Below are 15,000 nucleotides of genomic sequence, written 5' to 3'. Positions count from 1 at the left end.
AGTCTAGTGCAAGTCCCGAGATTCATATTTTCTCAAAGACTGAGACCTCTCACTCCTCTGGTGGTGAGCTGCCAGTCTACCAGCCTAACGTGTAAATCGGTCTAGTGGCTGGATTTATAAACTTTCTAATAATAATCTCTGTTTCAAGTGGGGGAGCATATTATAATGTTCTAACAACATTCTTATTAAAGTGACTTTCTCTTTATTTGCATATTTGCATCTCACGTGATCTTGCAGTTTTGCTTTTTCTTTATTTTCTTATTTGAATGCTTTGTTTTGTTTTATTAACATGCATTCCTAGCCACTTGCCACATTTGTTGTTATAAAATTTAATTGAATAAAGCCTTGGAAAAAGGTCTTTCTGCTTGCATATATGTATATTATAGATAACAGATACTACACTTTCATCTGAAGTCAAAGGCCAGAAATACGGAAAAGCCTGCTTATGGGAAATCAGTTTTTATTTACTCCCCCCCCTCCCACATCGAACAATAATTGTTTGTTTCCATGTAACTGAATAAAATGTAAATTCAGCAATTCAGTCAAAATAAATTACACAATTTAAAATAAATTGTAAAATATGCTTTTTTCAATTTGGTTATGAAGTGGATGACTTGTATACAATATCCTGCAAGGGTATTGCATCAACTCTCTATACAAACAAAAATTTTGCATTTTGAAATGATACATTTTTTTTTAGTTTTTGGAATATATCAATGTGTTTACACCATCAGTAATTTTTGCAAGTATGAGAGTGTGAGGAAGAAACCTGTAAAAGAATGTCAACAAAACTTTACAATAAATAAGAATATTCATACAAATTTCATCTTTTGTTCTAGAATTATTGCAAAATTGTGCTAAAATGTAAAAATGCATAGACATTTTAGTTTACTATGAAATAATCAATGGTTTAGAAATGAAGTTTAAATGATTTATCAAGAATTTTATAGTTTGTCATTCCCCTAATGACAAACTATAAAATTTATAGGAGTTTAAAAATGAGCAAAAAATTAATATTAAAATACTTTTTTAGATGAGAATGTGCATTTTCACCTGCTTCTTGCCAGAATTAAGTTTGGAATTTTCATCAAAGAATAATAAGCAAAGAAAATCATTCCAATTCAATTTTAAACTTCAGTAAATCAATATCATATCTAATAAATAATGAATGATGGGAAAAATGGGATGATAGGAATGTGAAATAGATATGAACTTACAATTTATGCAGTGAATGGATGTCATCAAAGAATGTTGGTAGTGGCACCATGCAAAGCTGATACGAATGTGGAGATTAATCAGATATGTGACATCTTCAAAAGATGGAGTCAGATCAAGGTTGCTGTGATCCTCATCATTTTTCTGATTAACAATGAAGAAAAGTTAAAAACAAAAAATAATTATATTAGAAAATAATGTCAACAAAATAAAAAAAAAGCAGGAAAATAAAATAAAAAAGTGAAATAAAATCATTTCATATATTCATACCGATTAAGTGATAGGAGTTTTTTTTTTTTTCATGTTAGATGAATATAAAATGTTATTAATTTATCGATTGATTTGATTAATAATCTTATCCAGTAATATGAAATATTAACACATAAGTAAATAAGTCCTGGACCGGATATGTAAAGAAAATAATGAAGATTTTTTAAACTTTCAAATGGCATGTGTAAAAATTTGAGCTCTATCAGATTAGTTAACAAATTAGAATTATATAGGTGCAGCTACTATTGCAAAGTTGCAAAACAATGGAAAAATCTAAAGTGCATCTGTTAGTAAATCATTGTTTTCTGATGAGAAAAAATATTGGTCATGCAAAACAATGCGTAATTCGAATGTGGTCAAGAACAATGATTGTACAAGTGCTAATGTTGCTGAATGCTTAGGTTAACTAAATTCAGCAGTTGTCCTGGAAAACATCTAAAATGTCCACAAACTCATTTTAGCCAATCATAAATTGAAATTATGAAATAGCCAAAGCAGTTGCAAATATCAGGAGAAAGTGTATTCACTATTTCACATAAACATTTGCCAATGGAAAGCTGTGTTCAAAGTGAATGCTGCGACTACTAACAGCCAATCAAAGATAATAACACATCAAAGATTAAAAGAGTTGTGTGTAACACAATCAAAAAGAATTTTGCATCACTATGTGAAAATTGATGAAACAAGTATCTACCGGGAGAAAATGGTTTGCTATTCCAAAATCACATCCAGAACGATATCTTTGTGTTGTGACTACAAAAATATATATTGATAGACAAAGATGTTTATCCGGCCTGTAAGAAACTGTTTACAAACTGTTATATGTCCCGTGGAAACTGTATCTATATGTGTAAACAGTCTCACACACACTAATGATGGACATTATACACACTAGACAATCACATGCATTGAAATATACACAAATTCATCACACTAAAAGCGATCACTGGCAAACATAAACACGTACATATAGAAATCGTTATACGTATATGTATACAAGGTGCCTCCAATAAGCTTCCAAATTTTTTGTACAGGCATTTTGACTCTTGAAAATGCAGTATGTTATTTCTGTACATCTTATGCGGTGGCTGACCAATGTTTATGATTTCAGGTTCAAAGTAACAGCTACAGCAGGAATTGGAACCCACTCTACTAAAGCCTGATTGTCAGAGCTGGTGAATTACAAAAATGTCATCTGGACATAAGGATATTTTACAAGAACAACATACAATAAAATTCTGTTTTAAACTTGGGAAAAAAATGCCACAGAAACATATAGAATACTTCAGACTGCTTTTAGATCATCTTGCATAGAAATCTGTGAGGGATGATGAAAGGTGTGGGAGAAGTAAGGAAGTCAGAACACTCGTGTTGATTGGCCAAATAAAGAATTTCATGGATAAGGACCATTAAAGAATTACATGGTTTGATGTCAGTGTGGGAACTGAAGAAATAATTATTCACCAGGAACAGAAGATGTGGAAAATTTGCGCAAAGTTTATCCCAAGATCACAGACTATTGGACCAAAATGAGAACCAAGACAGTTCCTCACCCTCCCTATAGTTCAGATATTGCTCCCTGTTATTTTTGGTTATTATCTAAGCTCAAGGAAAACTTTAGCAGCTGTGACAAGGGTCATTAACATCCTCACACAAGAGGACTTCCATGGAGTCTTCCAGAAGTTGTTCGAACGGTATAAGTACATTGCAGCCGGAGGAGATTACTTCAAAGGGGACTAGAGTTTCATGTGTGTATTATCAATAAAAGTTTCATGTGTGTACTATCAATAACAGTTTCATGTGTGTACTATCAATAACAGTTTCATGTGTGTACTATCAATAACAGTTTCATGTGTGTACTATCAATAAATGTTTCATGTGTGTGCTATCAATAACAGTTTCATGTGTGTACTATCAATAACAGTTTCATGTGTGTACTATCAATAACAGTTTCATGTGTGTACTATCAATAACAGTTTCATGTGTGTACTATCAATAACAGTTTCATGTGTGTACTATCAATAACAGTTTCATGTGTGTACTATCAATAACAGTTTCATGTGTGTACTATCAATAAAAGTTTCATGTGTGTGCTATCAATAACAGTTTCATGTGTGTAATATCAATAACAGTTTCATGTGTGTACTATCAATAACAGTTTCATGTGTGTACTATCAATAACAGTTTCATGTGTGTACTATCAATAAAAGTTTCATGTGTGTACTATCAATAAAAGTTTCATGTGTGTACTATCAATAACAGTTCCATGTGTGTACTATCAATAAAAGTTTCATGTGTGTACTATCAATAAAAGTTTCATGTGTGTGCTATCAATAACAGTTTCATGTGTGTACTATCAATAAAAGTTTCATGTGTGTACTATCAATAACAGTTCCATGTGTGTAATATCAATAACAGTTTCATGTGTGTACTATCAATAACAGTTTCATGTGTGTACTATCAATAACAGTTCCATGTGTGTAATATCAATAAAAGTTTCATGTGTGTACTATCAATAAAAGTTTCATGTGTGTACTATCAATAACAGTTTCATGTGTGTATTATCAATAAAAGTTTCATGTGTGTATTATCAATAGAAGTTTCATGTGTGTACTATCAATAAAAGTTTCATCTGTGTACTATCAATAAAAGTTTCATGTGTGTCTTATCAATAAAAGTTTCATGTGTGTACTATCAATAAAAGTTTCATGTTTATTATCAATAAAAATGCCCATACGAAAAAGTCTGGAAACTTATTGAAGGTACCTCTTATAATGTACATGTTACACACAATAGAAATGTTATAAAGAAGAGAAAATGGAAAAAAGATTAAACTGTTGAAACAGTAATTTAGAAGAAAAGGATAAGAAACAGTTTACTGACATAGGCACACATGATGTGTACATGTTGCAATCAAAAAGTTTTCAAATAGATTTGTTTTTGTTTTTTAAACTGTCAATCACACAAGTCATAACAACTCATCAACTAGGGTTTCTTCAGCCAAGCTGATGTCCAAATGACAGTTAAGAACAGCTTTCATTTGGTAAAGCTAGACGCTTACAAGATTCTGGACATGAAAAATAAAATGGAAAGGGGAGCAAAGTATTGGTACCCCTTCATGAATTTAAAGTAGCCGATCATAAACTCTTGCATAATTATGGATCTGCTCAATAATGGATTGAAAGTACCATTACCAGACAGTTGAGAGCAGTGAATTTTAAAGTGGAGATCGGTGGAGGGATAGTAAGGAGAGATGCAGACCAGCTTGTGAAACACCCATAAATGTCAGCAGAGGAATTGACACCTGCGATACAGATAACGCTGAAGAGAATCTTAAGTGTAAATTGTAATTCTTCCAGTGAATAACTATAAACTGTTCTGCACCTGCTGCTCTACTTCCCCTTCTCTTCTAGCTGCTTGCCTCCTCTGCTCTCATCGGCTCCTTGGCATTTAAGTTGAATACTTTAAGTTGTACCGTAGATACATTAGACTTTCTCTATTTTCATGATGCAGCCTGTTCCTCATAGATTCATAGACATTACCACCTGTACTAAGGAGCCTCTCACCCTCCAAGGTGAAGCTGGTGTACTTTAATATTTTGAAGCCAGTTTACTCAGCAGTGGTAAGCTCTTCTGTGTCCACTTCCACCACTGAAATGGATCATCACCTCTTGCGAGTACAGTAGAAACCCAGGATGGTGGCCGTAGGATATGGTTTGTTCAGGTTATGATGTGGAATCCGGTGTTTTTCAGGTTCCTGGTTATGGTATTGACCCTGCCTTATGGTGTTATTAATAATGTTATTTGATTATATACATGTGTATTATATATTGTACTGTATTTTGATACTAATTTTTATGCTGTATCCTGGGATTCTACTGAGTGAAAAAGCTATGTAATGGTCAAGCTCTTTTGTGCACTTAAACATAAGGAATTTACTCCTCTTGGGCTTAAATTGAAAGTTATTTAAAGACGCTTGCACTTTTTTTATTTATTTATTTTTTTAATAAAGTTTTTTTTTTTTGCAACACATGAAGATAAAATTAACAGACTCGCATATAATTTTCCAAACAAAACAACGTACGAATTGACAAGACAGTCCAACTGAAAGTTAAATAAACACGCTTGCACTTTTTTTTTAAACATATATATATACATATATATATACACACACATACATATATATATATATATATCTTAATCTCATTCATCAAGAGGAAGTCTCGAAATAAAGAGGAAACGTTGATGAACACATAATACTGTTCCTTTCTATTTCTCTATATACATATATAAATATATATACATACATATATGCATATATATATACACACATATATATATATACATACATATATGCATATATATATACACATATATATATATATACATACATACATACATATATGCATATATATATACACATATATATATATACATACATATATATATATATACACATATATATATATATACACATACATATATATATACACATACATATACACACACATATATATATATACAAATATGCATATATATACATATACAAATATACATATATATATACATACATATACACATATATATACATATACACACATATATATATATGTATATATGTATATATGTATATGCATATATATATGCATATATATATATATATGTATATATATGTATATTTATGTATATATATATGTATATTTATGTATATATATGTATATTTATGTATATATATGTATATTTATGTATATATATATGTTTATGTTTGTATATATATATGTATATGTATGTATATGTATATATATTTATATATGTATATATATATATATGTATAGTTTTATATGTATAGTTTTATATGTATATATATATATATGTATAGTTTTATATGTATACTAGCAATCGGTGCCCGGCGTTGCCCAGGTGTTTTGAAGTGTATGCTGAGGAAAAAAAAACGGTCAATTTTTTTTAAATTTCGACCCCTATTATGACCTCTTAACATTTATTGTTTAGGGATCAAGTAAAGTTAATAAGTTAGATCCATGTCCAAGGAATCTATATATAAAATATCATGTGTTCAGACCTTAAATTGTAGGAGGAGTTTGGTAGAGTTCTCAAAGGTCTAATTGTTGAATATTGACCACTTAATCGCCAAATTTCTGTCGAAAACCTATCACATCGATTTACCCAAATCTCAGTACCCTGTATATCAAATTTCGAATCTGTAGGCTTAAAATTGACAGAGTTTTAGCGTAGGGAAATGCACACAGACACACACAGACACTATCACCTATACATATATATAAACATAAACATCATATATATAAGGATAATAGTACGCCATATATATATAACAAAAGACCATTATTTACTGAAGTGAAAGGAAAACCCGGGGGAACTTTACCAAAAAATAAATCTATATTTTTTTGTGTGTATTGATAGTCTGGTACTTATACAGTTTAGTGACGACATTAAAAAATGGAAATATTGAAAAAAAAATTTTATTGTACATAACTGTTATAGACTGAAGTTCTCCGAAAAAAAATTTCACTTCATTTGATCAAGTAGTTTTTTTTTTTACAGCGAAAAACAATTATTTATCACGGCTACGTCAACGTGGCCATTTTGGAAATGTTATTGCAGGCCCAGGAATTCCCCAAGGGCAGGTAACTGCCGTACATAGCAGAATACCTCCATTTTAGGCCAATCTAGCCCTTTTTTTACCTCCACCAGAATGAGATTTTTTTTTTTTTTTTTTTTTTTTGCGAAGACAGATGCCATTTTTGGGGTGTTTTTTTTTTTTTTTTTTTTTTAATTTGTAACAGAAGTAAATAAACGAAGTTTCGAAGTTATCCATGCGTGTCCAACTGAGCATGTTTCGAAAATAATCTCGTATAAAAATTCCTCAATTCTTTGCATTCTTCAATTTCTTTGCATATTCAATAGTATTCTTATTTATAAAAAAAAAAATACGCAAAAAAATTGCAGATTAAAAAAAAAAAAAAAAACGTAAAAAAATTTCAGATGTGTTGTGCGCATCTCAATATGGCGAGAAAAAAAAAGGCTAGATTGCGAAATTTGGCCTAAAATGGAGGTATTCTGCTAGGTACATTTCCAAAATGGCCACGTTGACGTCGTCGTGATAAATAATTGTTTTTCGCTGTAAGAATTTTTTTTCGGAGAACTTCAGTCTATAACAGTTACGGACAATAAAAATTTTTTTCAATATTTCCATTTTTTAATGTCGTCACTAAACTGTATAAGTATCGATAGTCTTATCAACACCCCTTTTTTCTATTTATTTATAAAGAAAATACAACTTTATACAAATTCCCTATTAGTTTTTTTTTTTCGGTTCTCTTATACGATGATCATCTTTATTTAACTATTACGTGTAATTATAATCATACAGATATTCTATTGCGTAATATTTGCGTAGAAATGAAGAAAATCAAATTTACTGTGTATTTATCGTGTTGCCATAACAACGTGACGTAGCCAAGGACGGTAGTGGACGTGAGTGTGTGTGCGTGTGTGCGCGTGTTTTCGTGCTGTATTGTTTGTAGTAGTAGTAGTACTCCTATTAGTTTTTTTTTTCGGTTCTCTTATACGATGATCATCTTTATTTAACTATTACGTGTAATTATAATCATACAGATATTCTATATGATTTATATTTGCGTAATATTTGCGTAGAAATGAAGAAAATCAAATTTACTGTGTATTTATCGTGTTGCCATAACAACGTGACGTAGCCAAGGACGGTAGTGGACGTGAGTGTGTGTGCGTGTGTGCGCGTGTTTTCGTGCTGTATTGTTTGTAGTAGTAGTAGTACTAATAATCTGTCCAGCGTTTGCTTTCTTGTGTTAATGGCGGACGTTGAGTCAGAGGTTGGATTGTGATGTCTGTAACTTTCGTATTTTTCTAATTTGTAAATGGCAAGTTAGAAAAAAATTAAACCCTTCCAAGATGGACAATAAATAAGACCAAAATATTTTATGGTAAAGTTAAGAGCGTAAGAACTATACTTTTTTAGGAGATGTGATTATTGGATTAACCAATCAGAAATCGTCTGTGGCACACACATCTCTGTTTTTATAGATATACTAGCATGGGTGCCCGGCGTTGCCCGGGTGTTTGGAGGTGTATGCTGAGCAAAAAAAAGGGGTAATTTTTTAAACTTTGACCCCTATTATGACCCCTGAAAATTTATTTTTTTGGCCTCAAGATAAGTTACTTTTCTACCAAACTGGATATATTTTTCGTATTTTTATTCAATGTAACATGTTTATTCAGCTCGAAAACCATACAGTGTTTACCGATGTATTGGAAAATTCAAGATGGCGTCTTAGTCCCTCTTGAAAACAGAGATGTGTGTGCCACAGACGATTTCTGATTGGTTAATCCAATAATCACATCTCCTAAAAAACAATGGTTTCTACGCTCTTACCGTTACCATAAAATATTATGGCTTTATTTATTGTCCATCTTGGAAGGGTTTAATTTTTTAATAACTTGTTATTTACAAATTAAAAAAATACGAAACTTATATACGAAACTAAACTACATGAAATCAAACGCTCCTACAAACTTAGTAGTAGTACTAGCAAGCACACGCGCACACACACACGTTCACTACCGTCACGTTGTTATGGCAACCAAACCCGCTGACTTACATAAACAGTAAACACACACAGTAAATGTGATTTTCTTCATTTTCTCATTTCACTCGTGGTCTTAAATTCATTTCGGGTTCGTATTACTGTACACATAGATTCGAATAAGTTGCCAAAAAACAAATATATAACAAATAAATGTTATCAAAGGCAAGATAAGTTACTTTTCTACCAAACTGGATATAGTTTTTGTGTTTTTATTCAATGTAACATGTTTATTCAGCTCGAAAAACGGGTTTGTATTACTGTACACATAGATTCGAAAAAGTTGTTAAAAAACCAAATATATAACAAATACAGGTACTTATGCAGAGAGTGATCCGGACGTAACTCACCGGACGCTCGGCTAGCCCCGTAGCACGACGTCAACAGCCGGAGTTAGCCGAGCGTCGGCGATGTAGTTTGACGGTTTTCAACGAGCGTCGCCGATGTAGTTCGACGGTTGTCAACGCTACGCGCGTGCGCGACGCAAGAAAAAAAATTCAAAGCAGCAGACGACAATAAGGAAAAAGAAGAAAAGAAAGTAAAACAATACAGAATCAGATTTATTTAACAACAACCGTTACAATTTCAGATTTATTTAACAACCCTTAAAATTGCGTACCTATGGAAGGAAATATGAACTTAACATATTTGTCGGAAAAATTGCAAACAGCAGTGGGTGTCCTGGAATTTTGTCATGAAAGGAGTTTGCTTGCAAAAAAGAAAACCTGTCCCTCATAGTCGTGTGATGCCCTCCAACAGTCTGAGGAAATACCAACAGTAAATATTCCTCGCATTTTTCTTTTACCAGGTTTTTCCTTAACCAACCACCCAACAAAAAAAAAAAACATGTTTTGTACAAAAAAAAAAACAGTTTGCTTGTTACCTTTTTTATTCGCTGTTTATTCTTAAAAAAATAAAAAAAATAACCCTAACCCTAAAAAAAAAAACACCCCAAAAAAAACGTTTTGTAAAAAAAACAAATTTTGCTTGTTACTTTTTTTTCGCTGTTTCTTCTTCTTCAAAAAAAAAAAAAAAACATAACTTTCTTGTATATAAAAAACACTTTACATTTACAAAAAAAAAAAAAAAAAAAATACGAAAAAAATTTGTTTTCCGTTACAGTAAATAAAAGTTTTAACAAATTTTACATTAAGGTAGGTTTCTCTTTTCTTGTTATGTTTTCAGCGCCGACGCTCGGCTAACTCCGGCTGTTGACGTCGTTTTACGGGGCAAGCCGAGCGTCCGGTGAGTTACGTCCGGATCACTCTCTGCATAAGTACCCAAATACATGTTCTCAAAGGCAAGATAAGTTACTTTTCTACCAAACTGGATATATTTTTCGTGTTTTTATTCAATGTAACATGTTTATTCAGCTCAAAAACCATACGGTTTTTACCGATGTATTGGAAAATTCAAGATGGCGCCTCACTCCCTACATTAATTAATTAAATTAATTAAAAACCCGCCGAATATATGTCAACCTATGTCACGGTAACATATTGAGCGAGTTTTTAACAGTATATTATTCAGTTTTTTATTTATAACACCTTTTCCCAAACTTACCGTGTTAAAGAGGGACTAAGACGCCATCTTGAATTTTCCAATACATCGGTAAACACTCTATGGTTTTCGAACTGAATAAACATGTTACATTCAATAAAAATACGAAAAATATATCCAGTTTGGTAGAAAAGTAACTTATCTTGCCTTTGATAACATTTATTTGTTATATATTTGTTTTTTGGCAACTTTTTCGAATCTATGTGTACAGTAATACAAACCCATTAAAAATATTGTTTTTGATTTTGAAAAAATATTGTGGTTCATTTGTATTTAAAAATATTGTGGTTCATTTTGATTAAAAAATATTCATTTTGATTAAAAAAATATTCATTTTGATTTAAAAAAAATATTGTTCATTTCGATTAAAAAACATTCATTTTGATTTTAAAAAAATCATTTTGATTAAAAAAATTGTTTAATTTTAATAGTTGTTTATTGTCTTAACTCATATCAAATGTTTTGCTTGTGTTCTGCTTCAAATATTCATATTCTTACATGCATAATTTTCATTTAATTATATTAAATAAACTTCAAGTTTACTACAAATCAAATCGGGTTCCTTCACTTTTTTTTAAAATGTAATTTATAAGTAATTAAAGAACGCATTCTAATCTTTTAAATCTATAATACAACGAAATATTCAATTGCTTATAATACTTAAACAAACAACTTGTGTCTTTTATAATTATTTTTTTATTATTAATATTAGATGAGTTTCAGTATAAATCATCGTGTTCTTTATTTCAATCCAATTTGGAAGTTTTGTAACGCTGTCTGTAAAAATATACATGATGTTTATAATGACCTATGATTGCGTATTTATATACATTATTTTTCCTATCCTTCTGTTCATCGTACATTTTTTACTCCCAAACTTAAACATGGTGGGTGCATGGAATTCATTTACCGATACAAAAGAAATGATAAGTAAATAAATCCATAAATAAATATTATAAATGGTTTATTTTAATACTTGCCAGGATGCGGAGGAAAATGAATGAAGGGGGAGGGGAATGAAATAAAAACATTTTGGAAACAGATTAAGTTTGAAAGAATTGCTTTGCACAGAAAGAAATTAATGAAAAAAGAATAAAATTAAATTTCTTTTCCTTCTTGATTTTTTTTAGTTTTTTATGAAAAAGGAAGTCAAAATTAAGACTATAAAAAAACAATTTTTATTAAGAGCGAACCTCAGTCTTCAGGTCTGTAAAAAAAAAAACGTGAAATAATCAAGAAATGTTTTCTAATACAAATTTTTTTTACTTATGTGTTCATTTGTCTCTTTGAAGTTCGTTTGTTTAATATATCGGTTTGCAATATCACTTTGTCATTCTGTCAGACTCAAATTTTAAATCTATATATCTATAAAAGTGAAAGTGTGTGTGTGTGTGTCTGTGTACATTTCCCTACGAAATAACTCTGTCAATTTTTAGTCTACAGACGCGAAATTATACAGGGTACTGAGATTTGGAAAAATCTATGTGATCGGTTTTTAGCCAGAAATTTGGCGATTAAGGGGTCAAAGTTCAACGATTTGAGTTTTGAGAACTCTAGCAAACTTCTCCGACAATTTTGGGTCTACACCCTTGAAATTTTAGATATAGGTTCCGTGGACATGGATCTAACTTAATAACTTGATTTGAGGCCAAAACAATAAAATTTTCAGGGGTCATAATAGGGGTCAAAGTTTAAAAAATTACCCCTTTTTTTTTGCTCAGCATACACCTCCAAACACCCGGGCACCCATGCTAGTAAACTAATAAATTTGTTTTAAAAGTAATAGAAATATTTTTTTTATTTTTTTAAAAACTAATGAATTTTACGAACTCAATATTTTTCAATTTTTAAGCTTTAAAAATCTATCAAAATTTTTCTATTGATTCTATTTTTACGATATTTTCAGGGTCTATGTAAAATTGTATGCTCTTTCCAATAAAGCCAATATAATATTTTAGAAAAACGTTTTTTTTAATTCACACTACTCCATTTTCAAGTGTCTATTAAAAAGTAAATAAATTATTTACTCACCAAAGTTTTATATATCACAAATTGAATAATAATGATCAATAAGTAATATATTAAAATTTAAAACAAAAAAGTAGTGTTTTTTAGAAATTTACTTGTAAAGTTCGAAGTTTAAAACCTGTTTTTTTTTAACCACGTTGTTTGTTTTTTCTTTTGTTTTCGTTTTTTTATGAAACCTTGGTCCTTGCTCCTTTATTTGAAAAAAAATTAGGGCTTGAATGACATTTTTCGAGGAGTTATAAGCTTGGAAAGACAGGAGGTCGAATAATTCACGCCTCCCATTTTGAAATGTCTATCAAAAAGTAAATAATTTACTCACCAAAGTGTTATGTTATGACAAATTGAAGAGAAAAGGTCAATAAATAATATCAAATTTAAAACAAAAAAAGTAGTGTTTTTTAGAAATTTACCTGTAAAGTCCGAAGTTTAAAACCTTCTTTAAAAAAAAATACCACATTGTTTGTTTTTTTTAAATGAAACCTTGGTCCTTGCTCCCTTAATTGAAAAAAATTAGGGCTTGACTTACATTTTTCAAGGAGTTATAAGCTTGGAAAAACGGGGTGGAATTATTCACTATTTTTCACGAAATTTCTGACACACCTACCAATCTATCCATGTTAAGAACGGCTTTCGGAATAGACACCCTTAACCTTGCCAGCATACCCGAAAAGCTATAAAAGTTGATGTGTCGAATGTGAACGATGAGTTGGACGTAATGTAAAAATGTACCGAATTTAAAAGGGAACGAAATTCAAATTTCCGTTCCATTTTTACAACAACAGTAAAGCAGAGCATTCTATGAAAATTGTACCTAACTTACTGCATTAATGCTATTTCTTTTAAGCAAAAAAAAAAAAAAATTAGGTTTGGCTATAAATTCCTAAACTCATTTCACCCTAAATAAATTAGGTGACTGAAATAGGAATCTAATTGAATCTTTAATTTCCTGAATAGTATGTGAGAATTCATTTTTCTTCGAGTTATATCGAATTCATTAATACAGGCTTTTTTCGTAATGTTACTGTAAAAATTATGTTTTATTGTTCCAAATTACAATGCTTTAAAAAAAGCAAAAATAAATTCTTGCGTTTTTTTATTTACTACTGAAAACCATAACTTTAGTAAAGGTATTTTTTGTTTAAACAAAATAAAACATTTTCACTAAGTGTTAAGTAAAAATAATTAGTTCATTATATTCTGCGATCATTATTTGATAAATACTGCAATTTTCATCAAAATTGGTTAATTTCCTGATTTTTGGTGAATTTTTAAGTAAAGGGAGGGGTCAGAATGTTTATACACTTTGAGCGTCGGCATTCATTTTGTCTGTACCTACCATTTTTCGATGAATATTTGATATGAAAGCGACTATGTGTGGTTAATTTAACTTAACTTTCAATCACGTGGTTAATTTATCAATAATCATGTGATTAAACCCATTGAAAATTTACCGATATTGTAAACACATTCTGTTTACATTAAGCCTGTAGTGTTTTTTTTAGTGATGCAGTTTGGGAAACTGAGATTTCAAAAAAACGCGAGATCAGGAGAAAGAAATGCCCAGAAAATCGCTAGATTTTTAACTTTTATCATCTGAAATTTTCAAAAATCGCTAATTCCCCCCCCCCCAACTCCATACTTTAACTTCCTAGCATAAGAAAATTATAAATATAGTATATTCAATATATAAAATGTTCCGTGTTTTCTCACTATATGTTTCTGGAATTATATTGAAGCGGTTAGCTCCCCAGAAGGCTTACATATTTTATCAGTTAGTTTTACCTGTTTTTTCAGAGAGGGTTTTTTTTTTTGCAGGAAACAAATCATAAACTCAAACTTTTTATAATAAAAGTTAAATTGAAATATACTGCAAATTAAACATCACAATAATGGTGCAACATATTTTGAAATTAGAAAAATAAAAAAACAAAAAAACTTTATTTTAGCATGTTAAAAGTATTTAGGATGGTAGATAATTAAATTCTAGTTTATTGGTATAATTTCTTTTTCTTTTGCTGTTGTTTCTATCGTATTTTAAACTAAACTTCGGAGGTTGGAATGCCCCCCCCCACACCCAAAATGTACTTGGAAAAATCGATTTTATAGCGAGATTTAAGAATGGTTAGCCGAAAAAAAGGTGAAAAACAAAACATATAATGAATAAATAATTGTTACCAAAGGTAATAAATGCTACTTTTTTTTACTTACATGAATGAATTTATTTTATGTTTTAAAGTATTTTCACTAAGAGTTAAGTAAAAATAATTAGT

At 30.4% G+C, this 15,000-nt stretch overlaps 1 protein-coding gene across 8 annotated transcripts in view; it reads right to left on the bottom strand.

Annotated features, from left to right (window-relative positions):
• LOC145297666 (uncharacterized) overlaps window positions 1-15,000 on the bottom strand; it is a 1,332,115-nt gene that overhangs the window by 1,279,214 nt on the left and 37,901 nt on the right. For all 8 annotated transcript variants that reach the window (XM_080143840.1, XM_080143841.1, XM_080143838.1 and 5 more), the window contains exon 2: window positions 1,218-1,359. The gene's annotated coding sequence lies outside the window, so the exon portion shown is untranslated. The remainder of the gene's footprint in view (window positions 1-1,217; window positions 1,360-15,000) is intronic.

Source organism: Euprymna scolopes, chromosome 18, assembly GCF_053919585.1.
Source record: "Euprymna scolopes isolate OS-2025 chromosome 18, ASM5391958v1, whole genome shotgun sequence".
Lineage (NCBI taxonomy): Eukaryota > Metazoa > Mollusca > Cephalopoda > Sepiida > Sepiolidae > Euprymna > Euprymna scolopes.
This window is presented reverse-complemented; position numbering and strand designations above follow the sequence as displayed.